The sequence below is a fragment of the Macaca thibetana genome, chromosome 11 (genome assembly GCF_024542745.1).
Source record: "Macaca thibetana thibetana isolate TM-01 chromosome 11, ASM2454274v1, whole genome shotgun sequence".
NCBI lineage: Eukaryota > Metazoa > Chordata > Mammalia > Primates > Cercopithecidae > Macaca > Macaca thibetana.
Genome location: NC_065588.1, coordinates 73,619,881 through 73,642,598, shown reverse-complemented (window position 1 = coordinate 73,642,598; position 22,718 = coordinate 73,619,881). Strand labels below are relative to the sequence as shown.

The window sequence follows — 22,718 nt, the reverse complement described above, 5'->3', positions numbered from 1 at the left end:
TAGCCATTATCAAAAAGACAAGAGGTAAAAAGTATTGGCACAAATGTGGAGAAAAGGAGGACCTTGTACATTATTGGGGAGAATGTAGATTGGTAAAGTCATTATGGAAAGCAGTATGGAAGCTCCTAAGGAAATTAAAGCTAGAACTACCGTAAGACTCAGTAATTCCTCTTCCGGATATATACTCAAAGGAAGTGAAAATTATCATGTGAAGATATCTGTACTCCCATGTTCATTGAAACACTGTTCTCAATAACCAAGATATGGAAACAACCAAAGTATCCATCAACAGCTGAATGAATAAGGAAATTTTGAGATATAGTCACACAAACATGCACACACTAAAATATTATTCAGCCTTAAAAAAGGAAATTCTGCATTTGCCAGAACATGGATGAACCTATAGGATATTATATTAAGTGAAATACGCCAGATATAGAAAGCAAAATGCTGCATTAACACACAGTAGTTACCAAGGGCATGGGGTAGATGTAAGTCAAAGAAAGAGAGTTCTTGGGACAAATAATAAGAATATGGCTTAGAGAGAAATATATACAATAATGTGAGTCTTTAATCCTAATTTCACAAACCTTAACACAAGAACACCCACCAGGCATATTGCAATTTTATCATATAAATTTTGAGCTCACCAAAATCAAGGAGATTAAAATTTAAGGCTTACACCAAACTCCTGTGCCACTTGATCCCAGAGCAGAAGTTCCTCAACCAGGAGTTAGTATTAACAAATATGTATGCCCCTAAGAGAGGAATATATTAACATAACCTTATAAATCAGATCTAATTCTCCCACATATAACTCTAACTATCCATGCATCACATATACTTAAAAAAATTGTGAGTACATGTAGGTATATATATTTATGGAGTATATAAGATATTTGATATATATATATATATATATACGTACACAATGAATAATAATCACATCTTGTGAAATAAGATATTCATCAACTAGACCTTTTATCCTTTATGTTACAAACAATCCAATAATACACTTTCAGTTATTTTAAAATGTATAATTAAATTATTATTGACCAAAATCTCTCTATTGTCCTATCAAATACTGGATCTTATTCATTCTATATTTTTCTATCCATAAACCAGGGGTTCCCAACCCCTAGAGGCCAGGAACCGGTACTGGTCTGTGGCCTGTTAGAAACTGGGCTACAAAGCAGAAACTGAGCGGCGGGTCAATGAGCATTACAGGCTGAGCACTGCCTCCTGGCAGATCAGCAGCGGCATTAGATTCTCATAGGATGGCAAACCCTATTGTGAACTGCACATGTGAGGGATCTAGGTTGTGCATTCCTTATGAGAATCTAATACCTGATGATATGAGGTATCTGAAGTGGAACAGTTTCATCCCCAAACCATCCGCTCTCATCCCCCTTCCCCCATCAGTAGAAAATTTGCCTTCCATAAAACTGGTCCCTGGTGCCAAAAAGGTTGGGGGCCATTGCCATTAACCATCCTCCCATCCCCCACCTTTTCATTACCCTTCCCAGCCTCTGTTAACCATCACTGTACTCTCTATCTCCATGAGCTCAACTGTCTTCATTTTTAGCCCCTACAAATAAGTGACAGCATGCAGAATTTCTCTATGTCTGGCTTATTTCACATAACATAATTGAACTCCAGTCCTATCCATGTTGTTGCAAATGACAAGGTCTTATTCCTTTTTGTGGATGCATAGTACTCTATTGTGTATAAGTAGCACATTCTCTTTATCCATTTGTCTGCTGGTGGACACTTAGGTTTCTTCCATATCTTGGCTATTATGAATAGCTGCAATAAACACAGTAGTGTCCGGTATCTCTTGGATACACTCATTTCCTTTCTTTTGGGTATATACCTAGCAGTGGGACTGCTGGATCATATGGTACCTCTATTTTTAGATTTTTTGAGGAACCTCCAAACTGTTCTTCATAATGGTTGTACTAATTTACATTCCCACCAACAGTGTACAAGGGTTCCCTTATCTCTACATCCTTTCTAGCATTTGTTTTATTGCCTGTCTTTTGGATAAAAGCCATTTTAACTTAGATGAGATAGGATCTAATTGTAGTTTTTACTTGCATTTCTCTGATTTAGCACACCTTTTCATATGCCTGTTTGCCATTTGTATGTCTTCTTTTGAGAAATGTCTGTTCAGATCTTTTGCTCATTATTTGATCATATTATTAGACTTTTTCATAGAGAGTTGTTTAAGCTCCTTGTATGTTCTGATTATTAGACCCTTCTCAGATGGATAATTTGCAAATATTTTCTCCTATTCTGTGGGTTGTCTCTTTACTGTGTTGATTGTTTCCTTTGCTGTGCAGAAACTTTTTAACTTGATCTGATGCCACTTGTCCATTTTTGCTTTGGTTGCCTGTGCTTAAGAAGTATGACTCAAGAAATCTTTACCAAGTTCAATGTCCTGGAGAGTTTCTACAATGTTTTCTTTTAACAGTTTCTTAGTTTGAGGTTTTAGATTCAAGTCTTTAATCCATTTTCATTTGATTCTTGTATGTGGCAGAAGAGAACAATCTAGTTTCATTCTCCTGCATATGGATATCCAGTTCTCCCCATACCATTAATTGAAGAGACTGTCTTTTCTCCATTGTATGTTCTTTAGTACCTTTGTTGAAAACGAGCTCACTGTAGATGTATGGATTTGTTTCTGGGTTCTCTATTTTGTTCCATTGGTCTATGTGTGTGCTTTTATGCCACATGTGCTCTCTTTTGTTCCACTGGTCTATGTGTATGCTTTTATGTTTTGTTTACTGTGCATCTATAGTATAATTTGAAGTCAGATAATGTGATTCCTCCAGTTTTGTTCCTTTTTCTCAGGACAGTTTTGGATATTCTGGGTCTTTTCTGGTTCCATATACATTTTAAAATTGTTTTTCTATTTCTGTGAAGAATGTAATTGGTATTTTGATGGAGATTGCATTGAATCTGTAGATTGCTTTGGTTAATATGGCCATTTTAACAATATTGATTCTTCCAATTCATGAACATGGAATATTTTTGCTTTTTTGTGTGTGTCTTCTTGAACTTCTTTCAATGTTTTATTGTTTTTATTGTAGAGATATTTCATTTATTTGGTTAATTACTATATATTTAATTTTATGTAGCTATTGTAGATGGGATTACTTTCTTGATTTCTAAGATTGTTCACTGATGGGATATAATAATGTTATTGATCTCTGTATGCTGATTTTATATTCTGCAACTATACTAAATTTGTTTATCAGTTCTAATAGTTTTTTTCTGGAGTCTTTAGGTTTTTACAAATATAAGATCATATTATCTGCAAACAAAGATAATTTGACTTCTTTCATTCAAATTTGGATGCCCTGTATTTCTTCCTCTTGTCTGACTGATCTACCTAGAACTTCCAGTACAATGTTGAATAAAAGTGTTGAAAGTGGACTTCCTTGTCATGGTGCAGATTTTAAAGGAAAGGCTTGGAGGTCCCCATTCAGTTTGATACTAGCTGTGGGTCTGTTATACATGGCTTTTATTGTGTTACGTTCCTTCTATCCTGTTTTTGAGGAGTTTTATCATGAATTGACGTTGAATTTTATCAAATGCTTTTTCAGCACAATTGAAATAATTGTATATGGTTATTGCCTCTCATTCTCTTCATATGATATATCACATCAATTGATTTTCATATTGATTTTGCATCTCTGGAATAAATCCCACTTGGTCATGGTGAATGATCTTCATAATGTGTAGCTGAATTTGGTTTGCTAGTATTTTGTTGAGGATTTTTACATCAGTGTTCATCAGGAATATTGGCCTGTAGTTGTTTTGGGGTGTGTGTGTGTGTGTTTGTTTGGATGTGTCTTTGACTGGTTTTGGTATCAGGGTAATATTGGCTTCAAAGAATGTGCTCAAATGTATTCCCTCTTCCCCTGTGTTTCAGAATAGTGTGAATAGTGTGAACAGGATTTGGTATTAGTTCTTTAAAGTTTGGTAAAATTCAGCAGCAAAATCTTTGGGTCCTGGGATTTTCTTTGCTGGGAGACTTTTTCTTATGGCTTCACTCTCGTTAATTATTGGTTTGTCCAAGTTGTGGATTTCTTCATGGTTCATCTTTGGTAGGTTGTATGTGTCTAGGAATTAATTAATCCATTTATCCTAGGTTTTCCAATTTATTGGCATATAGCTGCTCATAGTAGCCTCTTTTAATTTCAGTTGTAACATCTCCTTTTTCATCTCTTGATTTATTTGGGATTTCTCTTTTACCTTAGTCTGGTAAAGGTTTTTTGGTTTTATCTTTTCAAAAAACCAACTTTTTGTATTGTTGATCTTTTGTATTGTTTTCTTGTTTCAATTTTACTTTTTTCTGCTCTGATCTTTAGTATTTTTTTTTCTTCTACTAATTTTACATTTGGTGTGCTCTTGCTTTTCCAGTTCTTTAAGATGCATCACTAGGTTGTTTATTTGAAGTTTTTCTGCTTTTTTGATGTAGGAACTTATAGCAATAAACTTTCCTCTTAGTACTGCTTTTGCTGTATCCCATAGGGTTTAGTATATTTTGTTTCCATTGTCATTTCTTTCAAGAAATTTTTAAATTTCCTTCTTAATTCTCCATGGACTCACTGGTCATTCAAGAGCATATTGTTTAATTTCCATGTGTTTAAATAGTTTCCAAAATTCCTCTTACTATTGATGTCTAGTTTTATTCCATTGTGGTCAGAAAAGATACTTGATATTATTCCATTTTATAACTTTTATTTTAAGCACTATTCACAATAGCAGAGACGTGGAATCAATTCAGGCTTTTTTTTTTTTAAGATATGTTTTGTGCCCTAACATATGGTCTATCCTTGAGAATGATGCATGTGCTGAAGAGAAGGTGTATTCTGCAGCTGTTGGGTAACATGTTCTATAAATATCTATTAGGACCACTTGGTCTATAATGCAAATTAAGTCCAATGTTTCTTATTGATTTTCTGTCTATATGATCTGTCCAGTGCTGAAGGTGGGGTGTTGAAGTCTCCAGCTATTATTGTACTGGGGTGTCTCTCTTTAGATCCAGTAATATTTGCTTTAAATATCTAGGTGCTCCAGTGTTGGGTACATATATATTTAAAATCATTACATCCTCTTGCTGACTTGACCCCTTTACCATTCTATAAAGACCTTCTTTGTCTCATTTTATAGTTTTTGTCTTGAAATTTATTTTATGTGACATAAGTAGAGCTATTCCTGCTTTTCTTACTTTCCATTTGCATGAAATATCTCTTTCCATCCCTTTATTTTCAGTCTGTATGTGTCTTTATAGGTTAAGTGTGATTCCTGTGAGCAACAGATTGTTGGGTCTTGTGTTTTGAATCCATTTATCCACTCTCTGTCCTTTGATTGGAGAGTCTGGTACATTTACATTCAATGTTATTATTGATAAGTGAGAACTTAACAAGTCCTTATCAATAATAAGAACTTAATAATAATAAATCCTTGCCATTTTGTTGTTTTCTGTTCCTCTTCTTTCTTCTTGTCTTTTGTTTAGTAAAGGTGATTTTGTGGTTTTCTTCTTCTTCTTCCCTTTCTTCTTGTCTTCCTTTTAAGAAAGGTGATTTTCTCTGATAGTATGCTTTAATTTCTTTCTTGTGTGTCTATGATACATTTTTTAAAATTTGAGGTTACTGTAAGGCTTGCAAGTAGTATCTTATAATCCATTATTTTAAACTGATGACACCTTAACACTGATTGTATAAACAAAAAAGCAAAGAGAAAACTAATAAAAACTCTGCACTTTAATATCATCCCCCCCTAACTTTTTAATTTTTTATTGTTTCTATTTATATCATATAGTACTGGCTATGTCCTGAAAAGTTATTATTTTTGTTCAGTTCATTGGTTCATCTTTCTACTCAAGATATGAGTAGTTTACAAACCACAATTATGGTGTTATAATATTGTGTGCTTTTCTGTGTATTTACATTACCAGTGAGTTTTGTGCCTCCAGATGATTTATTGCTTACTAACATTCTTTACTTTCGGATTGAAGGACTCCCTTTAGCATTTCATGTGGGACAGGTCTGGTGTTGAAATCCCTCAGCTTTTGTTTGTCTGCAAAAGTCTTTATTTCTTCTTTGTTTTTGAAGGATATTTTCATGGAATATACCATTCTGGGAGAAAAGTGTTTTGCCTTCAGCAATTTAAATATATCGTGCCACCCTTTCCTGGCCTGTAAAGTTTCCACTGAGAAGTCTGCTGCTAGACATAATGGAACTCCAATTTATATTATTTCTTTTCTCTCGTCGCTTTTAGAACGTTTTCGTAATCAAACTCCAAAAGATCAAGGATAATTAAATGTCTTGAGGTAGTTTTATTTGGGTTAAATCTGCTTGGTGTTCTATGACCTCCTTATACTTGAATACTGATATCTTGTTCTAGGTTTGAGAGATTCTCTGTTGCTATCACTTTAAATAAACTTTCTACCCCTGCTCTCTCACTACCTCCCCTTTAAGGCCAATGATTCTTATATTCGCCTTTTTGAGGTGTTTTCTAGATCTTTCAAGCATGCTTCATTCTTTTTCATTTTTTTTATTTTGTTACCTCTGACTGTCTTTTCAAAAAACCTGTTTTTAAGCTTACTAATTCTTTCTTCTGCTGGGTCAACTCTCCTATTATGAGATTCTGGTGCATTCTTCAGCATGTCAATTGCATTTTTCAACTCCAGAATGTATACCTGATTCTTTTTTAGTCATTTCAATCTCTTTGTTAAATTTACCTGATAGGATTCTGAATTTCTTCTCTGTATTACCTTGAATTTTATTGGTTTCCTTCCTCAAAACAGATATTTTGAATTCTCTATCTGAAAGATCACATATCTCTGTCTCTCTAGGACTGGTCGCTGGTGCCTCAACTGGTGAGGTCATGTTTTCCTGGATGGCTTTCATACTTGAGGATATTTGTTAGTGTCTAGACACTGAAGAGTTAGGTATTTATTATAGTCTTTGCAGTTTGGACGTATTTGCACCTGTCCTTCTTAGGAAGGCTTTCTGGGTATTCAAAGGGACTTGGGTATTTGATGTAAGTTTTCGATCACTGCTGCCACATTTGCATGAGCTGTCACCCCAAGCCCAGTAACACTGTGGTTCTTGCAGACTCACAGAAGTACTGCCTTGGTGGGCTTGGATAAAATCTGGAAAAATTATCTGAATTACCAAACTCTTACTCTATTCCCTTACTTTCTCCCAAACAAATAGAGTTTCACCCTCTCTGTGCTGAGCTGCCTGGAGCTGGGGGGGAGGGGGTGACACAGCACCCCTGTGGTCACCACCGCTGGAACTGTACTGGGTCATACCTGAAGTCAGCACAGCACTGGGTCTTATTTAGGCCCATGGTAACCACTGTCTAGATACCACCTTTGTTCACTCAGCACCCTTGGGCTCTACAGGTGGTGAAGCCAGTCTGACTTGCCTTCTTCCCTTCAGGGCAACAATTTCACCTGTGAGCCCAGGCCTAGAGTCGGAAACTTTAGGAATCTACCTAGTGCTGTATTCTACTGCAGCTGAGCTCACACCCAAGCCACAAGACAAAGTACTTCCCACTCTTCTCTCTCTTTTTCACAAGCAGAGAAGTGTCTTCCCATGGCCACCACCACCCCAGGCCCACAGTGAGCACTTCTTGGCTATCACTGATGTTCATTCAATGCCCAAGAGCTCCTCAGTCAGCTTGTGATGAATGTTGTCAGGCCTGGAATACTCCCTTCAGGGCAGTGGGTTCCCCTCTGGCCCAGGGCAGGTCCAGAAATGCCATCCAAGAGCCCATTTAATGGTCTACCCCACTGTGGCCAAGCTGGTACTTAAGTTGCAAGACAAAGTTCCCTTTACTCTTCCCTCTCCTTTTTTTCAAGCGGAAGGATTCCCTCCCCATAGCCACCACATCTAGAAATATGCTTAGTCACACTTGAAGCTAACACATCTCAGAGTCTCATTCAAGGCTCATAATGAACGCAGCCTGGATACCACTGCTGATTATTCAGGGCCCAAGGGCTCTTTAGTCAGCAGGTGATGAATCCTGCTAGGACTGGGTTCTTTTCTTCCAGGCAGCAGCTTCCCTTCTAGCCCAGGGTATGTCTAGAGATGTTTAGGAGCTAGGGCTTGGAATAGGGGCCCAAGGACTCTGCCTGATACCCTATATACTGTGGCTAAGCAGGTATACAAGTTGCAAGTCAAAGTTCTCTTTACTTCTCCCTCTCTTCTCTTCAAACAGAAGGAAGGATTCTCTCCTGGAGCTGTGAGTTGTGCTGCCTGAGGTTGGGGAACAGGTGATGCAAGCCACCCTGGCTGGTGCCTCATTAGGTCACATGGCCCCCAAATCCACAGGTTCCAACCCCAGCACAGCTAGAGGACTTGCTCAGGAATTGCAGTCTTTGTGGCCTAGACTGCTTTTCAAGTTTGTTTTGGACCCCAGAGCCCTTTAGCCCACAGTGGTAGGGCTTGTTGGAACTCAGGTTCTAATCGCTGAGAGAAATGTTGCCCCACTAGCTAGGGCTAGTATAAAATGCTCATCCATGGGCTCTGGCTGAGTTCTGCTCAGTGCTGCTTTTCATTGTGACAGCACTAAGTTCCAACGCAAAGTCCTGCAATTGCTTTGTTCTCCCTCCCTCAAGTGCAGTTTCTCCGTGCCATGCAGCCACTGCTGGGGGATGAGGAGGGGGTGGTGTCAACAATTCAATACTGTCTTTTCTACCCTCTTCAGTGTCTCTTTCAGTAATATGAAGTTAAAACCAGGTACTCTGATCCCTCACCTGATTCTTGGTTCTCATGCTTTTTTGTGTAGACAGTTGTTAAGTCTGGTGTTCCTGCAGGGAAGATGATTAGTGGTGGCTTCTATCTGGTCATCTTGTTCTGCCTCCCCTCCTCCAATACACACATATCATATATACTTTTGATGATATGCCAGAAAACACTTGATAAGACTCAAAGGTAAATGAGCCAATCACTACAAATAGTTTCACGGAGTCTTAAGCAATTACAAGGGTAAGACATAGAGTAGAGTCTTAGTTCTATTTTACCTCAGTCTAATGTGGCTACTTTTGAGTATTTAGAAAGGAAATGTCCTACTTAAGCTGTCACTGTCCTAGTTGTTTTATATGTTCTTATAATTTGGAGTGTGCAAGTTATTAAATTGCCTTGAGCTTAACAGAGTTGCAAAGCATCTGATAATCCCAGAGGTTTAAAAGCAATAAGGAGGACACTTGGGCACTTTTTTCCCCTTAGCTGAGGGCATCCAGAACCCTGTTCATCAAATGAATTAAGAATATAAAGAATAAAGAATGACTAAAAATAATGTCAAAGAAGTAGCGGATGTCAAACCAACACAGTCAACTGCCTTACTGTAAGAATTAAGTACCTCTACTTGGTGGAAAATAGATAAATTCTGACCTGTGGAGCAGGAGTCTCTTGAGAAATAACTGCTAAAAGCTTATCATTTAGCTAACAAATAAGATGTGTTATATATGTTCTTACTAGAAAAAGCTTTAGTTAACTGGAATCTCAAAGCCAAATATGAAGCTTCTGAAACTTATTAATGCCTAAAATGGGATCTATTTAACCCTACAACTAAATCAAAGGAGAGTTTAAAGAAAATCAATAGAGTTCATAATGAAATATATCCGCAGTTCTTATGGTTTCCAAGACAAAAACAGCTTCAACAATCTCACGGTGTGTGTTTGGAAGCAGGTCTTTAGTTTTTGTCATCTTTCCCACTGTTCTTCAACTGTCAGATTGAATCTACACACAGGCAGGATATATCCATACCAGTCAATTTGTGAAACAAAGGTAACAAAAATAACATTATTAATAAAACTGTATTAAGTGCAGTGAACATGTTATTATTATAAGTGAATCTTAGATGATATTTAGTAATTATTGATGAAATCTATTATAATAGAAATAATTCCTCATACTATATTCTGTGCACATAAGAAAACTAGTTTTTTAGTATTCTTGTACCTGTTTCTATATGGGGTCATGTGACTGAATGTTGTCTAATAGAACATGGGGAGCTGGGAATTATACAGGAATTATATTACTCCTATACTTGACCCCTAGGATACAATTAAGAATTCCAAGGAGGCTCTGGGACATGGAACCACAAGATAGGATTCTGGATTCCTGAGTCACCACTAGAAGGGAAAACATCCAGGTGAGTCTTCTGACTTTCTATTACGTGTAGCTATTAATGTTACAACAGTTTTTTACAATTCTCAGTCTCTAACCAAAATGAGGATAGAATGTGCTATTACGCCCCTAAGGGTAAAATTTAACATTCATTGAGCACTAAATATATGCCAGGCACTTCCTAAGTGCTCCTAAACATTATCTCATACGTTTCTCATAAGACCTTGAGCTTTATAATCTCTATGAGGAAGCTGAAGCTAGGAGAAATCCAATAAAGTTCCAAGGTTATACAGCAAGAAGAGGCAGAGCTTGACTGAAACTTAGCAGTTTCTCTACAGAGCTCACATGACAACAGTGCATGGGATTCCTGTTTGGTACATCCCAGGAACTATGCTAGCCAGTTTGGATCCAGAGAATAAACAGAGTGTCTGACTTTGAGTAACTTACAGCCAAGTGGGGAAATGATTGATATTTCAAGGACTCAATGAACTACCCTAATGAAAAACTAAAACATAATACAAGTGGAATAAAAAGAACTTCTAGGCAAATCTGGTACTTCATGGGGACACTGTCACTATTCTTCAATTGACTGAATGGAACCAACTCACAGGCATCATCCTGAGACCTTCCCCAACCTGAAACCCTTGAGGAACTGAAAAATTGAATCCTCCAGCACCATTTCCCATACTGTGGCTCCATGAAGGACTATTAAACCTTCTAAGCAGCCTGGAGTTTAGTTATACGTTAAATCACTATTATTTTTTTAAGAAAAACGTAGGATTCTGTAATTTATTTGTCTACTTTACAACATATAATAAAAATGACAATAGTAATTAACATTTCTTAAGCACTTATGTTCCAAAGTTCCAATCTTTTTATAGATATTCTTTCATTTAATCCTTATAATAATCCCATAAGACAGGTATTATTATTATCTGGCTTTCCAGATGAGGAGACAAAACATTGAGAGACAAGGAGGTTAAATGACTTCCAAAGGTCATATAGCTTAGGAAGCAGTACATACAAACTTAGCTTTATCTTAAAATAGTTGCTTAGTCTGAAAATATTTTCTAAAATTTTTGTTGAAGCAAAACATACATAATATAAAATTTACCATCCTAACCATTTTTAAGTGTACATTTCAGTGGCCTTAAATATTAATACATTCACATTATTAGGCAAGCATCACCACCATCCAGCTCCAGAACTTTTTCATCTTCCCAAATTGAAACTCAGAATTCATTAAACAATAATTCCCTATTTTCCCTTTTCCATAGACCACCACCATTACACCTTGTCCTTATAACTTTGACTATTTTAGGTAAGTCACTTCGTGACTGATTGATGCCTGCTCCTTGAGTAGACTGCTGCTGATTTCAGGTAAGTAAATGCTATCCTTGTTAGCCTCAAGCTGTGTTTTTCCTAGTGCCTCTGGGTTTTTCTCTCCTACCTCATTTACTGCTTCTTTTGCTAAGCACACCATCCTGTATTTTTACTTAGTGCCTTACTACTGAATCTTCTTTCCTAGTCAATCAAGCCACAGCCAATTTTGGTGAGCCACCTTTGATGCATGAAGGATAACCGCCCAAGGGCTTGACACTAATATCCTGTTCAAACAGTATTAAATAAACCAAAAAATTAATTCCTTTAATAAATATTTACTGAACGCTGACTACTTCCCAGGCATTGTGCTAGACAGCTGCAGGAATATAATGGGGAGCAAAAACAAATGCACTCCCAGCCACCATAAAGCATACAGTTTAGCACTAGACAGGCACTAATCAATTAACTCTAATAGATGTAAACCAAAATTGTGGAAAGTGCTATGAAGCAGTACAAGACACCTGAAAAGCACAAGATATATGGTATAATAGGATAGTAAGGATAGGACAGAAATGAAAAAGGGTGAGTGGATGTTACTTAGGCAGAGATTGGTAGGGAAAGGAAAAGCATTGGTAGGGAAAAGCATTTGGCCCCTCAGGGGCCCAGCTTGTGCAAGGGCTATGTGGCTAGATGGAGCATTGTAAACATAAGGGATTTAAAGAACATAAATAGTAAGGGAACGCCTGGGTCAATATAAAGCCGGAAAGACGAGCAAAGGACAGATCATCTATTTTCATAGTTCTGTCGAAGTCACAGGGAGTTTTGAGACCAGTAATTACAGAAACAACCCAAATGTCCATCAGTAACAGACTGGATTAAGAAAATGAGGCACATATACACCATGGAATACTATGCAGCCATAAAAAAGGATGAGTTTGTGTCCTTTGTAGGGACACGGATGCAGCTGGAAACCATTATTCTCAGCAAACTATCGCAAGAACAGAAAACCAAACACCGCATGTTCTCACTCATAGATGGGAACTGAACAATGAGATCACTTGGACTCAGGAAGGGGAACATCACACACCAGGGCCTATTATGGGGAGGGGGGATGGGGGAGGGATTGCATTGGGAGTTATACCTGATGTAAATGACGAGTTGATGGATGCTGATGAGTTGATGGGTGCAGCACACCAACATGGCACAAGTATACATATGTAACAAACCTGCACGTTATGCACATGTACCCTAGAACTTAAAGTATAATTAAAAAAAAAAGAAAGAAAGAAACACCACCAATAAGATCCTGTGACCCTCAAATAACTACAGAAATCTACCTGAAATGAGGTTACCATTATTACTTGGGGGATCTTCCCAGAAGCATAACTGACTTGTTATTTATGCACAATCTGTGGGCAGTTTTCTCTACAAGAGCCATCGAATGAGGAAGGTGGTATGAAATTTGTTCCTAACTGGAGCTGAAGCCATCAATGACACAACCTAGATATGTCCTGGAAAGTATTCAGGTCTGCCTCAGCTCACTGTCCAAGGCTGCTATGGATGATAGCAGTGTCCCAGATTTACTCATTTCAGTATTAATGCATTCTGATGTGGCTGAATTAATGCCTTAAATCAAATGGAAAGGTTAATGCAGAAACTCAAGAAGAAAGCCATTAGGTTTTCTAAGACAGACCCTGATGTTTTGTGGAATTTGTTTGGTTAGGTAGGCCTGGGGTCCTGGAGGACGTGGTGGGAACCCTGGGGTATGAGGTTGGCCTCATCATACCACTTGAAATCCTATTGATATTCACCTTAAATACTGTATGAGACAAATTACACAGATTTGGGCCAGCTTCTGCCAGCCAGATTAAATAGAATGGCCAAGGGAATGGCATATTCATGTGAAAATTCAAAAAACTAGTGTAGAAACAAGGGGTGGATATCATTGGGAGGCAATTTTCCACTGGTCCTTCACATGTATGCCTGTCTTACAAGGAGAGGCACTAACAGCCTTTGTTCTGGATCATCTTTTCAAGAATGTTTGATAGAAAATAGCCTTGGAAGATAGAAAGAGTACTCCCTCTCTCTGAAGCAAAGGGCAGATTTGTTTACTGTCCAGTATAATAAAGATAATGTTTCTGTCCAAGGCAAAGGTCAGGCAGGTTTGCTTAGAGTACATCATAAAAGATTCCCTTTCCTTAATTTGGCCAAGGCTCGTTTTCTATAATGCAAGTCACTGTATGCACAGGTATCATTTGGCCTGCTTTGCATTATGTGTGGGAATAGGGGTTCAGAAAACTAGTGAGGATGGTAAACTGCTACTGCTATTGTTTTGAGTGAAAAAAAATTATTTGCATCTGAATCAGAAGTCTGTCTTTTGCCAAATACGTGATAGGCTAACTGGCTAGCTTGCAAGTAGGGTAAAATATCAGACTTGTCGCATCTCTTGGCATTCATAACTCTCTAGGGTAGATATTACAATGTCTACTTTTCAGATGAAGAAACTGAGCCTTTGTCACATAAAGTATGGTATCAAATTATTCATTTACTTTTTTGGTCAATCAAACTATGTCTAAATGTTAGGAGTCCAGGTATGAATGATGTATGGAGAATCTACGCCCCTGGCTTGATCTTAAATACTCTTGTCCAGAAAGTGATCTTTAAATGTGCTATACTTATTGTTCCTTAAAGATAATTGAGCCAGGTGTGGTGGCTCATTCCTGTAATCCCAGCATTTTGGGAGGCTGAGGCGGGTAGATCTCCTCAGGTCAGGAGTTTGAGACCAGCCTGGCCAACATGATAAAACCTCATCTCTACTAAAAATACTAAAATTAGCCAGCTGTGGTTCCACACACCTGTAATCCCAGCTACTTGGGAGGCTGAGGCAGGAGAATCACTTGAACCCAGGAGGCAGAGGTTGCAGTGAGCCAAGATCATGCCATTGCACTCCAGCCTGGGCAGCAAGAGTGAAACTCAGTCTCAAAAAAAAAAAAAAAAAAAAAGTGCTGGAACCCAGATGAAACCACACCTAAAGGGAACATACAGCTGGACTTTTGGTCACATAATTTAAAAAATATCCTTAAGTAAGCCAACTAGTAGTGTATCTTCTGAACCTTGCAACTGTCAGGTTGCTGATTAATATAGTCCATCTAACTTTAGAACCCATCATCATAACCCTTTATACTATATTATACTATACTATACTATACTGTACTGTACTTCATAACCCCTAACACTTTTAGATGTTTAAAAAGCTAAAAAGCTATAATTTGTGAAACACTTAATCAAGAAATAGGATTTCTAAATACTGGCAAATAACTGTCCAAAAGTTTTTACATGTTACAGAAGAAATAGTCTTCCCTTATCCAGAGTTGTTGGCATGAAAGTGCTTCAAAGCTCATACTCGTAAATAACTACTAAGAGCAAAGAGAAAGAAACTAAAATCACCGAAAGCTAACTAAAGCATTTGCAAAGACATAAACAATATTCTACCTACTAATATGCTTATCAGACATCAAGAAATAGATGACAGAATCCTGTAGTCAGAATCTCAGAGTTAACTTCAACTTAGAAGAGCATAGTATGTTCGAAGAATTTCAAGTAGTGGAATGTTTATGCAGAATATAGTAGTGGGAAATTAATCTGGAGAGGCAGGTACATAGGAGTCAGAGCATAAAGGGCACGGTGATTTGATGTGTAGGCTAATCTGTTTCATTATTATCCAGCAAGTCAGATGTTTAAATTTGGAAAACATAGACCACATATGTGGAATACGAACATTCTGAGACTATGATTACATTGCATGTGCGTGCAGGGTAATACATACGGGGAAAGGATTTTTATAAACATCTGTAAATTCTTAAAAAGGTTCATGAATGAAGAAAGGTTATGAAATTTGTTGGGAGCACGTATAGAGGAATTTCCCTCAAGGGATGCTTGGAAGAGATGAGTCTGTCTCCTGGACTGTATATGGATTAGGCAGACAGTACATGACACTGAAGAAAAGAAAATCAGGTAAGAGACTATGAGAAGTGCCATAAAAATGATGCAAACAGCACTTCCATCAAATTGAGAAGCTCAACAAAAGAGTCCCTACTGGGTAAATCCAATGGGCAACAATATCCTTGCTATAATTATGGATAACCATAATGGACCTAAGAATATGTATGCATTTTAATAACCAATCAAGGATACACTTAAGAATAGCATTACATACATAGGTAGTTTGCTGATAAATCTCTGAATTAACTTCAATTAGTATTAAGTCTAAGATTGGTTTTATTTTACTTTTTAATAAATGTCTTTCAGTTTGCAGATGATACCAGGTATTTCTGGCTAGTATAATATCAATCTCAGAAAGAAACTGTACAAAGATCACACAAAGCTATGTGAATGGGCACAAATATGAGCAAATATTCTTAGCTGAAATAATCCAAACTATATTTGTATGATAGTAACTTAGAATGTAAGAAGAAAAATACTATGCAAAAGAGCAAGATACCAATGAAAAGATGCTCAACATTACTAACAATAAGAAAAACAGAAAACCTTTCACATCTAAAAAGAGTAGAAAGATTAAAGTCTTCAAATACCAAATGTTGACAAGGAAGTTGACCAATTCTTGCACTGCAAGTGGAGGAAAATCTTGGTAAACAACTCTGGAGAACAACATGTTAACATCCAGTGAAGCTAAAGTTATTTAGACCCATAGTAGGCAGAATAATTGCCTCTCAAAGCTGTCCATGTCCTGGTTCCTAAAACTGATGTGTAAATTGCATTAACTGGCAAAAGGGATTTTGCAGATTTGCTTAAGAATCTGAGATGAAAAGAATATCTAGGTGGGCCCACCATAATCACAAGGGTCCTCATTAGAGTAAGGAGGTAGGAAGGCCACAGTCAAAGAGAAATTCAAGACATGATGCAGTTGGCTTTGAAAATGGAGGAGGGACTGCAAGCCAAGGAATGCCCTAGAAGCTGAAAGCGGCAAAGGAACAATTCTTTACAGACTCAAAAGGAACACAGCCCTTCCCATACCTTGATTTTAGCCCAGTGACACCAATTTTAGACTTCTGACCTCCAAAACTGTAAGATAGCAAATCTGTGTTCTTTTAAGCCACTGAGTTTGTGGTCATTTATTATAGCAGCAATAGAAAACTAATACACTACCCTTTACCTAGAAATTTCATTCTTAGATATATGGGTCTAGAGAAAAATCTTGCACATATACACAAGAAAACTTATTCAGAAATGCTTCGTGCAGCATTTTTATAACGGCATAAAACTAGGAACTGCCTAAATGTCCATCGTCAGGAAAAAGCACACTGAGATATGATCATGTAAGAGAGAGCAGTCTGCAACAGGAAAAGTGGGTAGAGCTACATGTAATAAATGGATATAGCTCTAAAACATAACATTTAGCAAAAACATTTAGTTTACCTTTTAAATTAGAATTAAAAATACTAATTATTTATGTTGCATGTCTGTATAATATATTTATATACAGAAAGAAAATAATACATGCATAAGAATGAAAAAACCAAATTCAGCATATGATTACTTCTGAGAACAAAAGGGCATCCTGGTTTGAAGAAAATTTGCAGCAAATATCACAAAATAATGAGATTTGATAAAGTTAGGTGATAAGTATGTAGTTGTTTACCATTGATGATTCCAGTACTTTCAGATCCATCAATCTCTCCATCGGAACTGCCACCCCTTAAGCCAGTTAAATATTGCTGGAAATAAATCAGACACAATGCTCTGTTTTCTCATATAAGTATCGGAATCTACATACAAAACCCTTAAAAAACCCCCAATACCCAGGTGCTATAGCTCAAAGAAAATAGTTGACATGAGAGTTAAAGAGATCTTATAAAAAGGATATAACGCAGGTCTTCTCAAATTTTTGGTCTTAGAATTCCTGTGAACCCTCAAAAGCTGAGGACCACAGTGATCTATATGGGTCATATCTATTAACACTTATTAAGACTTAAGACAGACACATTTTTAAATATTTGTTAGTTCATTTAAAATAACATTACCATAGCTATTACATCTTAGAACATAAGTACATATGTTCTAACATGTAACATTTAAACATTTTTAAAACCATAAATAATTAGTGAGAAGAGTGGCATTGTTCTGCATCTTTGTAAATTTCTTTAGTGTCTGGCTTCATAAAAGCCAGCTGGATTCGGCTGAAATGTATTGTTTTCGTTGAAGAATAATAAAGATAATCTGGCCTCACATAGATTCATAGACTTTACAGACCTGAGAAAGATTGTGGAGATCTCCAAGGATCCTTAGACCAAATGGTGAGAACTGCTGATATAGGGAATATTCTTTGTTCTCAAAACCTGAGAAAGAATCTGATCAAAGGTAAAAAACTATTACATGAAAACAGGCTAAAATTATTTGGTAAATTCAAGATTAATGAAATTATAGAATGCCAGAATCATAATTTTCACCCGCCCCAAACACAATCATCTTGGAGCTTAAAAGATAAGCTTTTTTGGACAAAAACATGTGATAAACATAAAAAAACAAGGTAAATAAATAAACATTTTAAAGCAGATATTTTGATTCCAATAACTTTTAAATATTAGTAGGTAATAAAATCATGATGGCTAAAGAATATAATGAAATTTCCATTCCCATAAGTTTTCCCCTCCCAAAGAAGTGAAGATGTACTGCACAAGTAGAAAGAAATTTTTATCTCCTTTTACTATTTACTGCCTCTGAAAGAGAAAAATTGAGAAAAGGAAAATCATGAAGTTCTACAACTGAATTGCACATGATTTGGTATTCTGGTCTCATTGAATTGGACATATTTTAGGCAAGAAGCATTTAACACAGTATGAGTATCTTAATTCATATGTGTGCTTGGTGTCTAAATAAAAGTATTTCAGACTAGAAATCAATCAATGAGAATATATAAAAAACATAACACCACCATGGCACCACCACTACCAACACCCCTTTACTCCTAAGGGAGTAAAGGAAGAATCCTAATAATAATCATGGTGAACCACAAATAAGGAACAGCTGCAGGTTCACAGCTCATCTTCATCCCCTGAGCATACACCTCTGGGTGGGAAAGCAACATTCTCTGGGCCCAGATCTGAATAACTTCTTATAGAAATTTAAGTATCTGAATTATGTTATGCTAACATAACTAACCTGGAATTTATCTGACAAGGCTCCAGAAGGGATAAGAGTGGGAGCAGGGAATTTTCTCAACAGCCCCTTATTCTGGGAGATAGTTAACTCAATGTCAATACACTCATAGTTCCTCCAATGTATGAGATTTTTGATTTAAATATTAATTGCATAATATTGCCAGAAAATAAATGCTGTTACTTCTGTTCAAATTAACCACTTTTAAGTCAACTATAAGTATATTTTTTAAGTATTTTCGTTATCCTTCTAAAAACCAAATGAATACATTAACCAAATGAAGGGTTAACAGCAGCTAAACTCAAGATAAAACAATAAGTTAAAGAAAAGCATTATTTTTACTCTTACCAAATTAAACAAATTAGTAAATTAGCAAGGCTGCTAGACATACACAATAAATTTTCCCATTACAATTGTGTCCTACATGGGAGAAGTCCAGTGTATCTTATGGAAATCCACCACAATTAGCATAATCTTCCAACTTTCAGATTTGTGTGTTGCTAATGCCCATGTAAATTTAAATTTAAACTCTGGAACAATGCCCAGAATTTTTTGTTAACTAAAAACCAGGCACATCCCTGAAAGATATCTCCCCCTTGCATAGTTAACGCACGTTTTGCTTCTCAATAGTTTTGGCAACAAATTTTAGAGTTTGCAGTTCTATGGTTGGGCTCTGTGACTTCGGTTCTCGAAGTGCTATGTGTTATTAGCATAACGGGTGGGCAATTTTCACAAGTACTTAGAACAAAATACAGTCAAATGTGATTCATTTAAATTTCAAATAATTATTTGACACCTAGCACCTTAAAGAGGGAAAGAAGATTATAAAACCATACATGACATCTTGGAATATAGGACGCTAGCACTTGGGAAGCTATCATTATCCAAGACAACTGAAATCAGATCATTTCAGAATTAAAACTTTTTTAGGCTGGGTTTGATGGCTCATGCCTGTAATCCCAACACTTTGGCTGGCCAAGGCAGGCGGATCCCTTAAGGTCAGGAGTTCGAAACCAGCCTGGCCAACATGGCAAAACCTCATCTCTACTAAAAATACAACAAAATTAGCTGGGCATGGTGGTGGGTACCTGTAATTCCAGCTACTCAGGAGGGTGAAGCAGGAGAATCACTTGAACCTGGGGGACAGAGGTTGCAGTGAGCTGAGATCATGCCACTACACTCCAGTCTGGGTGACAGAGTGAGACTCTGTCTAAAAACAACAACAACAACAAAACCCTAAAAATTTTCAATCTTAAAAAGGCAGTAGAGTACAAATACCGCATATGACACAACTCTATCTGAGGAGTTAGCACATCATGCTATAATTAGATACTTCATACTCCTCAAGTGAAACACACAACACTCATTAACTGAAATAAGGACTATAAATGACCTCATGTCAGTTTGGGTTTAGTATTATAACTAAATGAGATATAAAAACATTTCTGTTACCAGTCAACAATCACTTGAGCTGCAATGTGAGCACTGCAGAAAACAAAAGCAAAGAAAAGTGAGTAGATATAGAAAATGAAAAGGTTTGAGAAAAAATAAAGTTATATAAGGAAGGGAAGATGAAAGGATAGAGACAGAGAAGGAAAGAAAGTAGAGATAGGTTCAAGCTTTCATAGTGTAAACATCCAGAAGACTTGTAGGTTTTCATGGTCCAACATATCCGATGAGCAAATAAAGATCAGTGACAAATAAATGGCTATTGCAGGAGACTAAAGAGAATTTATGCTAGTATTTTAGTTTGTTTTTATTGCCATTCTAAGAGATGGAATGACAGTTGAGAGATGCATATGCCAAAATCCTTGGAAACTATGAATATGTTACATGGCCAAGGGAACTTTCAAGTTAAAACCCTTAAAGTAGGGACATAATTCCAGATTACCTAAATGGACCAAATCTACTCACAGAAGCCCTTGAAAGCAGAGAACTTTCTCAGGCTGGAATCAGAGAGTTGTGGCAAAAAACAAACAAACAAACACACCACCACCACCACCACCACCACCACCACCACCACCACAACCACACGCACACACAGGTGGAGAGATTTGGCATGTGAGAGGGACCTACCCCAGTGTTGCTTTCCGTGCTGAAGACACACGGAAAGCCTGTGAAAGAAGGTGGACGGGCGCCAGCAGAATGACTGGCCTAAACTGACAGCCAGCAAAGAAAGAGCAACCTCAGACAGCAAGGAACTGAATTCAGCTAACAGCCAAGAATGAGCTTGGAAACGACTCATCCCCAGAGTCTCTAGAAAAGAACATAGCCCACCTGACATCCTGATTTCAGCCTTTTGAGATTCTAAGCAAATAACCCAGCTGAGCCGCTCTAGATCTCTACCTGCAGAACTTTGAGGTAATTAAAGCGTGCTGTTTTAAGTCACCAAATTTGTCATAATTTGTTATGTCATCAATAGAAAACAAATATAGCCATCCCTGTGAAAAGTGATGTTGGCCAACTCCAGTTGTTGACTGGCCATAGAGAAAGACATTACAGGTATGAGCTCAGACTGTTGTTACCATCAATAGGAATTAAACCTATAACTATTTTACACAAACTGGTTTATAAAACCAAATACACGGGAAGAAAATAGTATCTTCTCCCAGTGGAAAACACTGAGTGCATGTCAAAGATAAATCAAGCTAGTCTAAGGGCAAAGCATTTCATTCAAACTGACTTATACCTTGGCAAACATTCAAATGTGATTTAGCAAGTGATTAGATAGGAAAGTCTATTATTTATGAAAGATAGGATGTTAAATATGAGATACTGACAATTTGGATTTTATTGTATAACTAAGTTATCATGTTTCTACTGGCACAAATTGCCTAAAATTTTGTTTTCATTTAATGACTCTTACAAGACACATAAAGGTCTATGTAGACAGGAGTGTTACCTAATAGCTTTAGATCATCTTATCATAGTTTAAACCAAACAGACCAACATAGTTTAAGTATATTGCTCTCTCACAAGATTCCAGATTTTAGAACCCAAAACCAAAGTCAATAAAAAAATACATAGTATACACTCTTTTGACGAGTTGCTTTTCTAAAGAAGGGCCTATATCATAAATTAGGCAAGATGAAGATTATTGGATAATTGGAAACTGCATTCAAGTTCAAGTTTCAAATATCTCACTTTTCATAGAAATTACCATAAATACTATATTTAACCATTTTCAGTGCTATGTAGCACCAGTTTCCAAAGCTTATAGAAGCCAAGGACTTCAGTAACCAAACACATTAAATATGATGTAATACGACCTGAGTGCTATATAAAGTTCTTCTGTTATTTTTCTCTTCAGAAAGAACTCTTCAGCAATATTTTGAAACATACCAAAATTACTCCAGGTCTCTTAATAGTTTTTAAGAATTCTCCTAGGCAAGTATTACTTTTGTTTTGTGACAAATTTCCTTGTAGCAAACCTATATTTTCCAGATCAAGGTGTAGCCTTTTTCAATCCTATTCAGGGTAGAAATAGTCTTCTCAAAATTGGCTATGCAATGTATATAACTTCCATCTTAAGTTTTCCAAGTAATTATGGGCCTATAAGTTTCTAACTGGTTACATTTGGATTTTATCTAAACCATTAACTTAAATTTATTGAACTAGAAAATTAGAAAGTAAAAATAGCAAACAAAATAAAATGTAAACCTAACCATAGAATTCCAGGTATGTGTATTGATATGTATATGTTCAGAATATGAGGGATATGTCATGGCCATACTATTAAGAAAAACATCCAACCAATCGTGTACATTTACATTTAAATGATGTTTTGTAACCACAGATATGTGTTCAATAAGAAAGGAAAGTAACTGAAATTCAGAAGCATTCTCATTCTAATAGCTACGTTTAGGTTTAACTCTGCATTATCTCATATTTAATGTTTGGTATTTACAACATATTTCTTCTGAGTTGATGCAGCAAGTCAATAAAATGAGGTCACCCACCATACTCCATGCTTTTCTAAGTCATCTTCCAACTGCATTTGTGGTTTTCTTGAGTAATGCTTCAACTAAAAAAGTTTAAAATAGCTTCCTGAATAATAGTCACATT

The 22,718-nt window shown here is 36.7% G+C and overlaps 2 protein-coding genes across 3 annotated transcripts in view; one reads left to right on the top strand and one right to left on the bottom strand.

Annotated features, from left to right (window-relative positions):
- CSRP2 (cysteine and glycine rich protein 2) overlaps positions 1-22,718 on the top strand; it is a 1,103,434-nt gene that overhangs the window by 506,917 nt on the left and 573,799 nt on the right. The gene's annotated exons all lie outside the window — the stretch shown is intronic.
- The window catches only part of NAV3 (neuron navigator 3), an 890,032-nt gene that overhangs the window by 757,213 nt on the left and 110,101 nt on the right, over positions 1-22,718 (bottom strand). Inside the window, exons 1-2 of one of the 2 annotated variants that reach the window (XM_050749288.1) lie at positions 17,748-20,604; positions 17,137-17,212 (exon numbers count right to left, since the gene is read on the bottom strand). The exons of the other annotated variant lie outside the window; for it this stretch is intronic. The gene's annotated coding sequence lies outside the window, so the exon portion shown is untranslated. Of the gene's footprint in view, positions 1-17,136; positions 17,213-17,747; positions 20,605-22,718 lie in introns of those variants that run through there. 2 annotated transcript variants of the gene reach the window in all.